The sequence below is a fragment of the Chiroxiphia lanceolata genome, chromosome Z (assembly GCF_009829145.1).
Source record: "Chiroxiphia lanceolata isolate bChiLan1 chromosome Z, bChiLan1.pri, whole genome shotgun sequence".
NCBI lineage: Eukaryota > Metazoa > Chordata > Aves > Passeriformes > Pipridae > Chiroxiphia > Chiroxiphia lanceolata.
The window spans coordinates 1,790,102-1,805,720 of NC_045671.1; the positions used below are offsets into that span (position 1 = coordinate 1,790,102).

General features: G+C 47.0%; 1 protein-coding gene and 1 long non-coding RNA gene across 3 annotated transcripts in view; one reads left to right on the plus strand and one right to left on the minus strand.

Moving 5' to 3' along the window:
• Positions 1 to 15,619, plus strand: part of ZBTB7C (zinc finger and BTB domain containing 7C) — a 117,384-nt gene that overhangs the window by 80,624 nt on the left and 21,141 nt on the right.
• On the minus strand, positions 7,531 to 14,486 carry LOC116781122. 2 transcript variants are annotated; one of them, XR_004354768.1, is made up of 3 exons: positions 14,421 to 14,486; positions 12,003 to 12,122; positions 7,531 to 8,833 (listed from the first exon to the last, which is right to left on the minus strand). It is a non-coding gene; the product is annotated as an uncharacterized LOC116781122 (long non-coding RNA). The 2 variants fall into 2 exon arrangements; XR_004354767.1 differs by lacking the exon at positions 14,421 to 14,486 and adding an exon at positions 13,707 to 13,896.

Below are 15,619 nucleotides of genomic sequence, written 5' to 3' on the forward strand. Positions count from 1 at the left end.
TCTAATCTTTTTAGGACCATTTCTCGCCGCTATCTGCAGACACTCGAAAGCCTTCTCGACCGCGGAGTGAAATACAATCCCTGTCTTGGGGAGCTTTCCCTCCCCTTTGTCTTCTGCACAGACAGAGGGAAAATTACCACTTAACAAATCTGCCAGGTCTGAAATTTTCTCCCCCCCTCCATCGCCCCTTTTGCAGCCATCATTTGTTCGGGGGCTGCTTTCTCCCAGTGCCATCTGCCTGTTGCGGGGAGATGGCGAGGAGCCTTTTATTGTTCGCTGAACAATTCCCTGCAATTTGCTGCTTGCTATTTCTTTCGGGTTCCTTTAATCCTTTTCTCACTTGCTGCTGCTTATTTTTAGCTTGCACGCCGACCGTGTTTGTTCCCCAAAACTGTTTATATTTTGAAAAGCCTCACTTTGTTGCTGGTGGTGCTTTTTCTGAGTGTCCCTTGTCGCCTGCAAAACCCTCCCTGTCCTGTCCTTTCCCCAGTGCCCTGCCAAGCTGGGTGAAGAATGCAACAGGGTGTCATTCCCAATTTCTCTGACTATCCCTGTTTTTCCCTTGGGAGCTCTCCTCTGTTCCTCCCTGGAATCTCACTCTTCCTTCATGCCCAGATAATTTTGTGGTTTTTTCAGTGAAAATCCCAGCTGAACTGTGGGACTGCTGAGTGGTGCTACCAACCCAAATCCTGCCATCACAGCTCTTTTTGGATGATTTACACTGGCCTGGTGCAACCCAACATCCTCTGGCTTTGCCAGAGGCCAGAACAGTGCCTGACAGTGCTGGGCTGAGCCAGTTGGCTGCTGGGCTGCAACCATGAGGTGTGGGCACAAGGTTCAGCATGTGGCAACCACCTGGCATATGGGATTCACAGAATGGTTTGAGTTGGAAGAACCTTAAAGATCATCTCATTCCAACCTCCCCTGCCGTGGGCAGGGACACCTTCCACTAACCCAGGTTGCTCCAAGCCCCATCCAACCTGGCCTTGGACACTTCCAGAGATTCAGGGGCAACCACAGCTTCTCTGGGCAACCTGTGCCAGGGCCTCACCACTGTCATTGTGAAAAACTTCTTCCTTATATCAAACCTAAATCTCTCCTCTTTTAAGACCTTTACCCCTTGTCTTATTGCAACAGCCCATCTAAAAGGTTTGTCCCCATTAAAGCCCATGTGGTGGCCCTGACCTGGAGCCCCTCTGAGCTCTAGGCTTCCTCTAGCCTTGGGATAAAGCTGAGCCTTAGGTGACAGCTGGTTCAGGCTGATGGTCTAGATAAAGGGCTGAGCTGGGATTTGGAAAAGCTAACACCGAATTTTGACTCTGCCAAGGGCTTCATCCACTGCCTTTGCAAATCACCAGATCTCTCTGTTCCTTATCTGCACAAAACAGGTAATCTCTTTTTTCCCCCTCACAATTTTTATTCGGAGCACAAGCATTTAGAAATGAACTGCTTCTTCTTTGTTCTCACTTACAGAGTGTCTGCAAGGGAATGAGCATCCCACTTGTAGCTATAAGACACTGGTGCATTGTAGATGGTCACTACAATTAATAGTAATAGTAATAATAGTCATTGTAGTAATAGTAATACAATACAATAAAATAAATAAATACAATAAAATACAATAGTAATACAATACAATAAAATACATAATACAATACAATAATAATAAAAACTTGCCCAGTAGAAGTTTAGTCAGATCTGAAGATGCTCCGAGCTAACATCAGCAAACAATAATATTGGATATTTTTATTTCCTTGCTTGCACATGCACTGGTAGGACTGAGCTTCCCTCCTGTTACTCAGTTCTACAGCTGGAGAATTAAAATCCATCCCTTCTGCTGTCCACCATCAGGATTCAGAAATTCAAACAGGACTTCTTTATCCATGAAAACAACTCCTGATCTTCCCCACTTGGCTGCCCTGAAGGGAAGTAGCCACGTCCAGCGTGAGCCTCCTGTTCTTGAGCTGTCCAAACTGTCTCCGCTGTTCCAGTCAGGGATATATATTTCATTTGTCCCTGGTGGGATATCCTGTCTCCTCCCTCATTAATACTGCAACAAACATTCCTCCCTGGGATCCCCACCTGTCCCTTGGGAGGGCTTTGAGCCTCCCTTTTTTAGGCAGGTATATGATAACTCTATAAGCTTTGTCCTTCCTGGAAGTGTCAGCTTTGCCTTTTTCCTGGGATTGCCCAGAAAATATTATTATGATAATCATCATCTCTTCTTTTTCTTTTTCTTCTCTTCCCCCCCCAAATGGACAGGTGAATTTTTCTTGGAAAAGCAACTTGAATTTCCTGACCTGAGAAATTTTTAGGAATAGCTCTGGAGACACTTTCATTTTGGTGCTTTTTTTTTGTTTGTTTGTTTTTCCTCTAAGATGCATTGGTGGCTGGGGGTGCAAGCCCAGAGCTGCATCTTTAATTGGTGTTTTCATGAGCATCACAACAACTGCACTGTGGTTTAGGGAAAAAAAAGAGTGCCACCTCTGTTAATAACCAACACATCTCGCTGCTGCTATCTCAACCAACAAAACTGCATTACTTCTACTCCTATCTCCTAATAACAAGCTGATTTTCTCTGTTGTCTTTCAATATCTGATGGGTTCTTGCTCCCATTTCCCTTTAGTAAGTGCTATTTTGTTTCCATTATTACTCAATAGTAAAATCTTTTCCCGGCGACTGTACCAGAAGTAGATTTACAGCTTTGAAAATAAGCTTGGGTGTGATGAGATCTCGTTTTATTATTTATAAAGTGCCTCGCATGATTTCGTCGTTATCGAAACGTAATTATGCATTTAAATACTTCCATCATCTCTGTCTGTTGGTTTGTTTGTTGTTGGTTTGGGTTTAGGGTTTTTTGGTTTTTTTTTTTTGTTTCTTCTTTTGTTTGGGGTTTTTTTTTGAAAGGGAAATGATGAAAACTCCAAAATTCATGATGAAAACTCCAAAATTCATGATGAAAACTCCAAAATTCATGATGAAAACTCCAGAATTCATGATGAAAACTCCAAAATTCATGATGAAAACTCCAAAATTCATGCTTAATATAGCTTGAAGTGTGATGGCCATTGACTTTGCTCTGGCTTCTTCCAGACGAAGGGCAGAAAATATTCACCGCGCGCAGCGATCTGGGTCTGCCCAGGGTGATGTTCGTGTTGAGACACATCTTTGGTTTGTGGCTTTGGTTGTTTTTTTTTTGTTTTGTTTTTTTTTGTGTGTTTTTTAATGCACATGGAAAATGTCGACGTTTCCTGGTTTGAGATATGGTATTTACTGATTCTTAGGCGGCGCTGGATGTTAATTGTCGTCGGAGGTTCTGGGTGTGGGCGAATCATTGTATAATGCCCACACCCTTCGGGTGGCTTAGGGTGCGGCGTTGTCTTTGCCTCACCGTGCAGTTCTAAGATGTATTATTACCCAAAAGCAACACGCCCTTCCGTGCTTCGTTGTTTTTATTAGGGGATCGCTCCGAGCCGGCGCTCCGAGCACCTGGCAGAGCCGCCGCTGGATGTGGAGCTCGTAACCCGGGCTTGCCTGGGCTTCCCGCCGGGATTCCCTGCGGAGGAGCTCTCACCGCTGGTGCTTTGGGGTGGGAGTGGGCCAACTGGGGCAGCTCGATGGGCACATTGGCATCTGGCACAACTGGAGGCCAGCAGGGGCTTAGGCTGATTTTACCTAGGCTGAGCTCCTAGGAGGAGCTGGCCTGGATGGGATGGAGCTTTCTGTGATGAGTAGCAGTAGGAGGTGCAGAGGTGAGAAAGATGAGTATTTCTGTTAGGATCAGACAGGGCAGGAGAGAATTACCCCATCAGTGAAGACTTGTAGCCTGAGCCCTATTTTAGGGACTTGGGCTGGAGTTGCCCCATGAAAAGGCTTTTGAATTTGTGAGCTGCTCTTCTTCAGTTTTCCAACCTCCTGGCAACTACCCAACTGCTTCTCCCACCTGGTGCAGGTTATACTGGACAATAAAACCAATTCTTTCTCCAAATAGAGCCTTTTCTTGCGAACAGTGTAGGAAAGAGATGTCCCACTGAAGACCCCACTTCATATGTCCCATATGTCACTTGGTGTCTGCACATCTTCTCAACCCTGGCATGGCCACCATGGGTGACTCTTCCACCATCTCCACCTGACCAGCCCTCAGGAGCATCCGTGGTGTCAGTGATGACCCCACCATCAATGGTGACCCCTTTGCTCACTTCCAGGACTCCACCTTCTTCTCCAACCACCCAGTTTTCCTTCAGTGAAGGGTTTTTAATTCAGTGAATTACTTTTTCTTGCCTGAAGTAGTGGGCCGTGTTTAAATGAAACACATTCAAGGCAAACTCACAGAGAAGTCTCACCTTTCTCCGTGCCACATGATTGAATAGGGGGGCAAAGATGCAACCCCCTTATTAGAGTAATATAATTTTCCATCTCAAATAGGAACCAGGGATGTTTTAATGATTGGGCTCATTAGATGGACTTTCCACTTAAAGTGTCTGTCTGGCAATTAAGTCTGGGAAAAGCATGACTGATGACCACACCTTCTGTGACTTAATGGGGAGTCTGAAGGCTGATCTTATTATCACACTGATACAGTCTGTGATAAAAAAGAATTTAAGATACTCTCCAGAGATTTATTTGCCCATTAGGAAACTGCCAAGAGAAGGTTAAGGGAACTCATAAGGTCAAAGCTGAACAGAGAAAAGTACTAAACACTTGGGATCCAGGTGGGCAGAAACAGGAGGACATGATTTCCACTCTTGGCTCCGCTACTGACCTGTTACAAGGCCTTCACCAAGGCACTTTCTTCTTGTGTTTTTTCTGATGTGGTTGGTCGTCATCACCATGTTGGGCACCATGGTAGCCCTGCAGATGCTTCATGTAACAGCACCATGGCCTTGCCTCAGTGGCTCAATTCCCTGCTGCCATCCACTGCTGGAGGAGCACATGGAAAAAATTGCGTGGGGCGGAAGGAAGCACATGCAGTCAGCAGGAAAGTGACGGTGATAAGGGCAGCAAGATGGAAAAGGCTACGGCAGAGTTTCTGTTCTCCTCCAAGAGGATCCTCATGGGTCCTCGGTGATTCCCTCACCTATTCTTGCCCGCTTTAAAACATGACCTGCTGTAATATTTTACTTAAGCCCGGTGTTTAATGGACTGGAACTTATTGTAGAGTTCACTGTGCTGGCTTCAAACCTCCTGTTGGGTACCATTTTACTGCCATTAGCTTGCCATAGCTTGTCAGTGATTTTAACTCTGCTGATGGGTTGAACGCCCCAGGATAGAGGAGTCGGCTCTTTTGGCTTTGTACTTCACTTTAGCTTCCTTAAGTACAGTGGGGAGCGATAATTCAGCTAAACGTGTTTTAGTACAGAATTTTTGGTGACAAAAGAACTACAGTTTTGCCAGATTAATGGAGGAATTGTGAAAAAGGGAAGCTTTCATTTCAGCGTCTGCAGAGTGGAAGTCCTGACTTTCAGAGGCAGCGTGATTTGTTTAACTCAACATTTGATGTGTTTTTGATTAAATAGACACACAGAAATTGGGAAAACATTTTGTTTTGGGCTGAACAGGTAATTTTTGTAACGTTTTTCAGTTCCAGAAAGGAGAAGTCCTGTTCATTCCCACCCTTCTTCTCCTGAAAAGCCTCCTCTGTTCACTTCGTATCCTTTGCAAGGGGGTCGTGCAGACTCAAGCCCTGTCTGGTCTGTTAGGAAAACAGAGAGTCCCAGACTTCTCTCATCGTCCCTCCACTTTATCTTCCCTTTGTGCCAAATAGAGTGTTGGAAGGTAAAAAAAAAATCAAAAATCCACTGTATACTACTTAGATTTGTGTGGAGACTAAATAATTGAATATGAAGGCATTTACTTTACGTCTTTAAGGAATCCTTTTGAAGTTGACTCTTCTGACCTTCGAGGCCCCGCATAATTTTTTCTTCTCCGTTTTCCTCCTCTTTGTTGTTCCTTGCACTCCTGTAATCTTCTCTCCTGCCTGCTTCCTTCACCTCCTCCCACCCTGCTCCGTGATCCCACTTATCTGCACCCCGTGTTTGAAGCGCTCGGTGGCTGGTGCAGCCAGCATCCTCCTCTTCCCCCACCAAGCCTCCCTCCCGCTCCCCTCTGCGAGGAGCCTTTCCTGCCCACCCTGTTTTCTCCAGATGGTGTTTTACCTGGGCTCTCTCAACCCCCCTGAATTGCTCTTTTCATCTCACTCCCATTGGGAAGTGTTAAATTAGGGGACCTGCCTTAATGTTCTGGCTGGCCAAGTGCAATACGTCCACCCACAGCTTTCAGCAGGGGATGGGCTCTCTTCCTTCTCTCCGGACACAAGCAGGTCTCCACCCTCCTGTGCTAATAGTCTTATAACTGTGTGAGCTTCCTGAGCTGAATCCACATTGTGTCCAGCCCCGCTGATTTCTCTGTTGGCCCCATGGTCTCCCCATGGGTGGTTGTTGGGACTGCGTGTTCCCACACTCTCCAACACGCAGTGGGGTCCCATCACCAGAGTCTGGAGTAATTCAATTGAAGGAGTTTCAGCCAGTGAAAAAAAAAGATCATTTAACTAGTATATAAAAGTTGCTACAGAGCCTAAATTTTACCAATGCGGGGAATGGTTTTCTTTGTTTTGACAGGAGCTGTAGCTTTGCTGGGGTGTATAGGAGGACTCAGCTGACTTATCACAGAATGGTTTGGAAGAGACCTTTAAATCTCATCCAGTCCAACCCCCTGCCATGGGCAGGGACACCTTCCACTAGACCAGGTTGCTTATAGTCCTATCCAGCCTGGCCTTGAACACTTCCAGGGATGGGGCAGCCACAGCTTCTCTGGTCAGCCTGTGCCAGGGCCTCACCACCCTCAGTGTAAAGAATTTCTTCCTCCTTTCTGGCTTCAGTGGGACAAGTAGTCTTCTTTCTAAAGAGCAAATATAGCTCTGAATAAAGGATGTGTACACATGCACACACATATTTAATGGAGATATTTAGGCATGGGAGTGCTGGCATTGGAGAGGAAGCCAAACCCTTACCCTGCATTTATCTGGGCAAGGTTTTCCTGCTTATTCACCTGGAGGGAGGAATACGGATTTGCTCCTGGTGGAGGTAAATATTCAGAGTGATTTGACAAGGACTCAAATTCCTCCTGCAGCAAATGTGTGAGCTGAGAAAGGGCAGCAGTGGTTGGTTTCATGAAGAACTGCTCTCCTTGCTCTCCAGGGTACAGAGTTCATTTTTCCACTGACGCATCCCTGACAAACACCCAATGGGGGCTGGCATGGGCAGCCAAGTGATTGTGTTGTCACAGCAAAGACCAGTGAAAGGACAGCAAGATTTATATCGTGGCTGCTCAGAGGGCTGGAGAAAAATGGCCCAAAGCCAGGAGTCATGCAGGCATGGCTGATACTGTCTTCAGTCTTTTGCCAAGTGTGGGCTGGTTGGTGGCTTATTTGAAATGGGCTGCATAGTCCTGGTCCAAGTCTTGGTGGGCATGATTCCACATCACAGAAACCAGCCGCGCAGTTGACACTTTCACTGACAGTCTTAGCACAAAGACGAGTTGCTGAATTGGCCCTGAAGTTGGAAAAAAATTAAAAACCGAAAGAATTTTGCAGGAGGAGAAGCACAAGTTTCTACCAGGGGAGCAGATGACCCCAGAAACCCCAGCACACGCAGACACGACTGTAGTGATGGGTTTAATTTACTCAAAAGCAATGAGGGTAAGGCTCTAGGTTGCTCTCTGGAGACATGGCCTCTACCTCAGGTAGAGGTCCCTTGCATACCTGTGGTTGTATTATTTCATCTCCTCTGTGCCTTGACTCCATATCTGCACAACCAGAGCATGGATTCAGGGAATGGTTTTGGTGGCAGGGACCTTTGAAAACTCCTGATTCAAGGCTCATGCCTTTGTGTGGTTGAGTTTTGAGTATCTCCAAGGACACAGATCCCAACATCCCTCTGGCTTCGTGGTTCAAGGCTTGACCAGCCTCTTACTGAAAATGTTCTCCTTACATCTGATCTAAACTTGCTTTGCTGTAACTTCTGTCCATTGCTTCTTGTACGCTGAGAAGAGTCTGACTCCCTTCTTCTCTGTAATTAATCATTAGGTAGTTAGATGAAAAAGTGACATTCCCCCTTCACACCCTCATCTCTGGGCTGAACAAACCTCTCTTCTCACTTCACGTGCTCCTGCTCCCTCATCCCCTCTGTGTGTCTCCACAGTGACAATGTCTGCCTGGAGACCCCAGGTTAGACACAGTGCTCCATCTGTGGTCTCACAAGTGATGAGTAGAGCAGAGAGATCACTCCCCTTGACCTCTGTGCAGTACTTTTGTTAATTCTACTGAGTGTGTGTTTGGCCATCTTCACTGCAAGGCCATGCCACTGACTCTTGGCTACCTTCTTGGCCACCAGGACCACCAGGCCTTTGCCTACAGGGTGGCTCTCTAGGCAAACACGGGTGGTTCTTGCTTCCTCCTGAGGTGGGATGGGTGGGAAGTGCCAGGGTCTTGGCAGAGCTCAAAGGGTGAGGAGCAGATTGTCCCTGAAAATGCAGGGCCTGGAGGATCAGGTGGGGCAAGAGCTTGGCCAAGTCATATTCCCATCTACATCAAGAACCAAGGAAGGCTCAACCTTCTTCTTTGAAAGAGTGAAACCTGTTAACCAGAGAGAGGTGAGGTGGCTGTAGGAGCTGGAAAGTGCTGTAGGGACTGAGGGATACACTGAAACACTTCTTTTTTGTCTCAGGCTTGTTCAGAGAGGTGCAGCTTGTGTAGCCACCATGGTTGCTGATTCAGTACCTGCCCTGTGAGTATAACAGGAAGATTTCTGTTTCCACTGCTGCCCATCCATCAAGCCTAGGAGCAAAAGGAAGAATAAAAGGAATAACAAGAAAATAATGAAACATTGCAGCCAGAAAGCTATCCTCTGTGTTTCACAAACCTATAAATTTTACCCTTCGCTTCTTCTTTAATCGCCAGGCATATAAAATATGCTTGCAGCAGAATCATATCCCTCCATTAAAATTTCAGAAGAGAAATACAAGTCCCATCTGCCTGTTTAGCAAAGCAGGGCAGTGCATGACCATTTCTTTTTTTTTTTTTTCCTCTCAAAATCTGCTTTATGGCAGGAGTTTTCTCTTTTAGGACTGGCTGTTTATTTTGTTTTCTCATTTCAGTGTGTGTTTTCACAAGCAGCCTCCTCTTTGTTCTCTCATAGGTTTTTATCCAATGTCTTCACCCTCAAATGTACCTAAAGAGCAGAGATGCAACCTGCCCTTGATGAAGGTCAAAGGATAAAGAAGGTCATTTAGCACTTGAGCAGGCCTGCTATGGGTGGGTTTCTGCTCTGCAGACAGGACAGACACTGTCTGAAGAGCAGTAGTTTGCAATAAAGAGAAATTACTGAACTGGATTTTGGAGGCACCCATATGCTTCACTGCCACCTATCCCTGCTTACTCCCAAGGATATTCATATTTCTTTGTGTTGTTCTGGAGTCAGGATGGGCATGAGATCTTAGGGATGGGTTGTCTGCAGGGTGGAGGAGTGAGCATGGCATTGTCCCTTTTCGTACATCAACTGTCCCCGTGATCCACCAGTGGAAAGGGCAGGGAGAGGAGGCTGCTTTAGGGTGCATAGTCCCTCCATGTGCAGTGTGGGATGGCAGGGGGTTTGTGTACATCCAGGAGGATCTGTAGGTGTCGGGTTGTGCATGTGAACAGGGCAGGCTAACAGTTTTGGAAAGGTGTGATTGCTGAGGGGGCATCACAGCTCCACTTCTGATTCAACCCACTGAGTCTTCATAGGATCACAGAGTGGTTTGGACTGGAAGGGGGCTTTAAATCGAGTCCAATCCCCCACCCCAGGCAGGGACACCTTCCACTATCCCAGGTTGCTCCAAGCCCCCTCTAACCTGGCCTTGGACACTTTCAGGGATGAGGCAGCCACAGCTTCTCTGGGCAACCTGGGCCAGGGCCTCACAACCTTCAGCATAAGCAATTTCTTCATTCTGTCTAAGTGGAATCCCCTGTCAATGGGAAGCAACTCTTGTCCTGTCACTCCATGCCCTTGTCCAAAGTCCCTCTCTGACTTTCTTGGAGCCCCTTTAGGCACTGGAAGGGGCTCTAAGGTCTCCCTGGAGCCTTCTCTTCTCTTTTGAACACCCCCAGCCCTCCCAGCCTGTCTCCAGAGCAGAGGGGCTCCAGCCCTCTGATCATTTTTGTGGTATTCTCAATACCTGTTCTATGGCTTATCACGGGTTACATGAGACACTTGCAAACTGGCTTGAATGATTATTTATAGCACTGTGCCCTTAGAAATTTCTCCTATCCAGCAGAAGGACATGTCCCTCTTTTTTACCATAAAGCCTCATTTTTATTCAGTGGCATTCAGAGCAGAGCGAATCCAGAGGACTGGGGCGATGCGTCTGATTTTTCCATGCCTGGAGATTTACACCCGCACTCCTGCTGCCATTAAAGATGCCCTGCTCCAAGTATAAATCAGACCACGCTCTATTAGATGCTTTATATGTTTCCAAGAAGTCATGTGCCATGGTAGGAAGGATCTACTGCAAATTTTGCACTGGTTTTTGGGGGCTGGGTGCTTCTGGTGGAATAAATCCGCAGGGGGATTTATATTCCCTTTCCCTGACGGGTTCACCATAGAAGAGCCTTTTCTTTTTTTTTTTCTTTTTCTTACCACCTTGGGCAAGAAGCTGTTTGGTTTGATATAGGTTCAAATTTTATTTTTAAGCAAAATATGAGAAACACAGGAGGGGAAACCACACTCTGTTCCTTAAAATAAGTGGAAGAAAAGACAGGGCTAGAAAAATATTCTCTGCTGCACGCAGTTGATGAGCATGTACTTTGGCATAGGCAGCATCAAGGAGCTCTGAATGTCATTGGAATGTACCTTTTTGTCTAAAGGTGTTTTTTATAAGGGTCTGATTGAGCTCTTGGGCTTATGAAGTCCTAGAACCCATCTCTATGTCTACAGTGCCAACAGCTCACACTGAGCTCTGATTCTGGAATACCATTTGGAAGGGGGAGTGGAAACCAAACCCAGCTCGAACCAAACCTCAGCCTTTCTGTACTTACAGGGAACTTACAAAAAAGATGGAAGGTAACTTTTTACGCAGGCAGATAGTGATAGGATGAGGGGGAATGGCTTAAAACTGACAGAGGGCAGGGTTAGATTGGACGTTGGGAAGAAATTCTTGGCTAGGAGGGTGGTGAGGGCCTGGCACAGGTTGCCCAGAGAAGCTGTGGCTGCCCTAGATCCCTGGAAGTGTCCAAGGTCAGGTTGGACAGGGCTTGGAGCAACCTGTTCTAGTAGAAGGTGTCCCTGCCCATGGCAGGGAGGTGGAACAAGATGAACTTTGTGGTTCCTCCAACCCAAATCATTCCAGGATTCTCATGACCTACCTGAGCAAACCTGTCTCTAAGGCCATAATTCAGGGAAAGGGGAAAGGTTTGGGTATTTTGGCCATCCATCTCCTCTCCTGTTACTCCTAGTCAGGTGATGCAGGTGTCTCTCCTGGCTTTTTTTTTTTATTATTATTTTTTTTTAATTCTTCATGCTTTGCATCCCCTGATTCAGTGCTCAACCTTCAGCAGCCGTGGAGGAAGACTCCAAAACCCTGTTTTCACCATCCACAAAAGCTGGAGCCATTCAGCAACCACCTGGGCAGGGGGAGCAGCCCTGCTCGTGGCCACATCTGCGCTCTGCTCGCACACACGCCCACAGCACCATTACCTTATAATTAAATCTCTTTTTCCCCGACTGGAAGGATTCTGCTATAAACAAGGGTTTTCTCTAACCATAATTGCACTCGGTGGAGGGCAAAGCTCTGCAATAACTCGGGGCTTTGTTCTGTGTGCAGGGAGCGAGTCCCTCTGCCTCTCCTCAGGTATGCCAACAATGCGAGCGGAACTCCCCGCGACCTGACATGAATCTCAGGGCAGGGTTTGCAAATAGAGGCAGTGGTCAGAGCGGGGCTTAAGTGCATTTATAAATATTTTGAAGTACCGGCTTGGAAGAGGAAAGTCCCCGGCATGCTGCAGTGGTGGTGTTTCATCCAGAGCTGGTGTGCGGCTTTGAAGTGCGTTGTTGGCAAGCTGCTGGGGTCCTGCCCATGCCTAGGAAGGGCTGAATGAAGAAAAAAAAAAAATAAAATATATATATATGTATAAACCCCTGTGAAATGCAAGAGATTGCATTTACACCCCTTTTTGCCGTGCGTCTCCGCGGGCAAAAGGGGAAGAGAAATTAATGCACTTCAAAGGGGTATTTTGTTCATGTGTTGCACGTTTGAAACAGCATAATGTGGATTAGAAAGGCCCAGAGGAGGGAGGCGAGGTGGGTGGATGGAGAGGTAGATGTTTCCAAGTGTCTGCTTTTGTTGTAGCTCCTTAATTGGTGAATTTTCCTCTCCTTGAGAGAGAAGTCACTGTAATGCATTTAAACCAAAGGCTGGCATGTTTGTGCTGTGAAAGGAAATGCAAAATGCAGACAGGGAAATGGTGGGGAAGGTGGGGTGACGTGCTGATGTTTTCCCACCCAAGACAAAAAGTAGGTCCTAGGATACTGTGAGTGATTCTGCATGTCTGCTGGTGATCTTCAGGTCACTGCCCAAACACACACACCCCCCAGAGCATCCCCCAGTCCTTCATTCAGGAGGTGGATCAAGCCTGTTCCCTGGGAAGAGTATGGGGAGGCAGCCGTGTGTTCTCTATGCACGTGCCCTCTCCCACCCCTCAAATCCTTGGGGTTGCTGTTGTGTTAGATGTTTGCATTTCTTTTTTTCTTTGGTGTAAGAGCTAAAGCATCCATAGGTGTGGATATCATTGAGCAGTTTGAGTTGGAGGGACCTTAAAGATGATCTGATTCCAAGCCCCCTGCCATGGACAGGGACACCTTCCACTACACTAGATTACTCCAAGCCCTGTCCACCCTGGCTTTGGACACTTCCAGGGATGGGGCAGCCACAGCTTCTCCAGGCAACCTGTGCCAGGCCCTCACCACTCTCCCAGCCAAGAACTTCTTCCAAATATTCAAATTTACCCAGCCCTCTATCAATGTAAAGCCATTCCCCCCTGTCCTGTCACTCCAGACTCTTGTCCCCAGTCCCTCTCCAGCTCTTCTGGAGCTCCTTTAGACACTGGAAGGGGCTCTCAGGTCTCCCTGGAACCTTCTCTTCTCCAGGCTGAACAACCCTCTCTCTCTCAGCCTGGCTCCATTTGCCACACTGCGCTGCCAGGTTGGTCTGTAGCATCCTGTAGGTTTGTCAGGAAGTTGTAGCACTTTAACTAGACTGGTCTAGTTATACTTGTATCACTTTCCCCTAAGGAGATGCCATCAGAGCTGTACAGATGTTGCCTTATGCATCCAGCTCTGCCAGTGGGAGATGATGCCTCTCCCCTGGAGGTTGCTGCCTCTGTGACTGTGCTGCTGGAACCATACTACAGGAGCACCAGCCGAGTTCCCTTCACCCAGCTGCCCACTGCAGTTGGAAGAAATCTGATTGCTGCTTTTTCCCAGCGGAAATTGGGATTTTTGTGACAACCTCGAAGGCTGGCTGAGCTGCATGGAGCAGTTTCCTCTGGCCTGGTAGTGGATGAGAAGCTGGGATTCCTTTCTTATGACTCTAGCACATCTTGGATTGGGAAAGAGCATCTGTCCTCAGACTTGAAGTGCTGTTTAGGGGCATATATGTGAAAGGGAATCAGCCACCTTGACATAAGATGCTTTTGCAGTGGTGTAGCTGTCTCTGTTCTAGCTCTTGGGCCCACATAGGTCTTCCTGTAAGTTACAAACCAGCTGTGCTTCCCCATCCCATCCCTAGAAATGTTCAAGGCCAGGTTGGATGGGGCTTGGAGCAACCTGATTTAGCGGAAGGTGTCCCTGCCCGTGGTAGGGACGGAACTGGTTGAGCTTTTAGGTCCCTTCCAACCCAGAGCATTCTGGGATTCTGTGATTGTCGTGGTAGTTCCAGCACAGAAGCTCAGTGGAATTCAGAACACTCTGCAATTCTGTCCTGCAGACCAGTGCAGCATCCTCATCCTCTTCGCGCTGGTGCAAGTCCAGAATAGCATCAGTTAAATCCCTGAAGTCAATCCAGAATTACAGCAGGACAAATAAAAATACATTTTGCCCAACAGAGCCCCAAAAAAGTGTAAAATCCGTCTGTTCAGTTCCAGCAAGGCCAAGTTCAGTCTGTAGCCAGTGCCCTGTAATTCAGAGACTCCTTTGGACATCCCCTTTGAGTGCAGGCATGTGAGCAGTTTCCCTCTTCCCTTAAAAATATTTCCTTGTAAAGCCTTTGTGAACTTGTGCATGCGTTGATGTTATGGTTATCACACATGTAATTTCATCTGACATTGTAATGACAGCATGGGGAGTTCAAAATGTAACAGTAAATATAGTTGTTAGGGGAAAAAAAATTACCAGCATCCTAGCCCATCATCCTGAATGCCTCTTCACGTCATGGGAGGGATGCAGACAGACTCCAAACACCATCAGCATTTCTGGGTTCCAGTTGGAAGCTGCCTGGAGTTCAGGATAGGCCAACACAAACAGGAGAGACTGTCTATCTCTGCATGGCAGGGCTGCATTTTCTCCTCCTTTTCCCTATTTCTTTTTGTTTGTTTTTTTTTTTTTTTTTTTGGAAGGGTCATCCCTCTAAATAGGGGACAGGCTGGAGGTTCTCCCTGCTTGCTTGAACTGTTTCTGTAGCCTGAGGTGTGATGCCCCCCAGATCCTGCACTCACCCTGGGCTGAGAGCTGAGTCCTGACTCGACCCCTGGTTATTTTTGAGTGCTGTCGGTTTGTGATGCTGTATGGAAGGGTCATTTGCCAATTCCATTATAAGCCTCATTTACAACTCAGCTGGTTTAAATCAGATCAGACTGTGAGTTGGCATGTGCATGGAGTCAGCTGGGATGTAGGACTTGCTTTGCTGGGGGACCTGCTCCCTCAGACCCCCTGGTTGCCTGCAGAAGCATTGGTCGAAAAGTTAATCCTATTGATTTTCAATATTATTCTTTTTTCCATGTGTTTGAGCTGAAACATCTAAGCAGTAGATATTTTTCTTTTTCTTCTTCCAGGGAGAGTTCAATATTTTTTTTTTCTCTTGGTTCTCCACCAGCTTTGACTATATTTACCAAGCTGGGCATGGGTGGGCCCCACCGGATCGCACGGATTGCTCAGGCGGGTGAGGCTTTGCAGGATCAGGGCTGAGCTGAGGACTCAGCTGCTGTTTAGCTTATGAGCAGGTTGGCAGAGAAACCAGGGACTTCTCACACAGAAGGAGCTGAGGCACGAGTGAAATCTGAATCTGACCCCTGATCTTCAGTTAAATTGCTCTGCAACCTTGAGAGCTGGATTAAATCATCCCCGGAAGACAGGGAGTTGCCTCTGGATATTCAGTGCTTGGGCCACACTATAAGGTTATGCTCATATATTACCTGTGGTCTTCAGAGAGCTCATTAGCTGGTTGGTTTACATATAAAAAATCTGGATGAAACTCTCATCCCCCTTCCCTGACCATCCTGTGCTGAAACCTGGCAGTAATTCCACGAGAAAGGCCCAGCTCAAGGGTTGGAGACGTGATGGCATCTCGCTGGGGTTTCATCATGGTCAGGACA